The sequence below is a fragment of the Schistocerca serialis genome, chromosome 1 (assembly GCF_023864345.2).
Source record: "Schistocerca serialis cubense isolate TAMUIC-IGC-003099 chromosome 1, iqSchSeri2.2, whole genome shotgun sequence".
NCBI classification, from domain to species: Eukaryota; Metazoa; Arthropoda; class Insecta; order Orthoptera; family Acrididae; genus Schistocerca; species Schistocerca serialis.
In genome coordinates this window covers 374,899,510-374,900,580 of record NC_064638.1, presented here as the reverse complement: position 1 = coordinate 374,900,580, position 1,071 = coordinate 374,899,510, and positions in this window count along the sequence as shown.

Sequence of the window (1,071 nt, the reverse complement as noted above, 5' to 3'; positions counted from 1 at the left end):
TGGTGTACTCAACGACGAACTGGGTGCACGAATGGCAAAACGTCATTTTTTCGAATGAATCCAGGTTCTGTTTACAGCATCATGATGGCCGCATCCGTGTTTGGCGACATCGCGGTGTACGCACATTGGAAGCGTGTATTGGTCATCGCCATATTTGCGTATCACCCGGAGTGATGGTATGGGGACACCTCTTGTTGGCATTGACGCACTTTGAACAGTGGACGTTACGTTTCAAATGTGTTACGACCCGTGGCTCTACCTTCATTCGATCCCTGCGAAAACCTACATTTCAGCAGGATAATGCACGACCGCATGTTGCAGGTCCTGTACGGGCATTTCTGGATACAGAAAATGTTCTACTGCTACACTGGCCAGCACATTCTCTAGATCTCTCGCCAACTGAAAACGTCTGGTCAATGGTGGCCGAGCAACTGGCTCGTGACAATACGCCAGTCACTACTCTTGATGAACTGTGGTATCGTGTTGAAGCTGCATGGGCAGCTGTACCTGTACACGCCATCCAAGCTCTGTTTGACTCAATGCCCAGGCGTATCAAGGCCGTTATTACGGCCAGAGGTGGCTGTTCTGGGTACTGATTTCTCAGGGTCTATGCACCCAAATCGCGTGGAAATGTAATCACATGTCAGTTCTAGTATAATATATTTGTCCAATGAATACCTGTTTATCATCTGCATTTCTTCTTGGTGTAGCAATTTTAATGGCCAGTAGTGTACGTTTATTACAGGAACAGCGTACGAATTTCTCCAGATGTCGCGTTTCTTGGATGCCGTCGTGCCTAGCCAAAACGGCGCCCGCTAAATATTTTTATGGACGAGACGGAACGTTTTTTCACCAGGAAGCTTCCCTCATCTTGTGAAATGCGCCGGGGATTTGGCTGCAGGACCTTAAGGCATTGTGTGTAGTGTTTTTGGAGAACAGAATATATACTGCATTGCAGTGATTGGTTGAGGAAGATTGGATCTCCTTGTTAGAAAACAGATAGGCAGAGTAACCACTGCTGGGCCATGATAGGTTTATTCAAGAACATTGGGGGAACGACTGGTTTCTGGA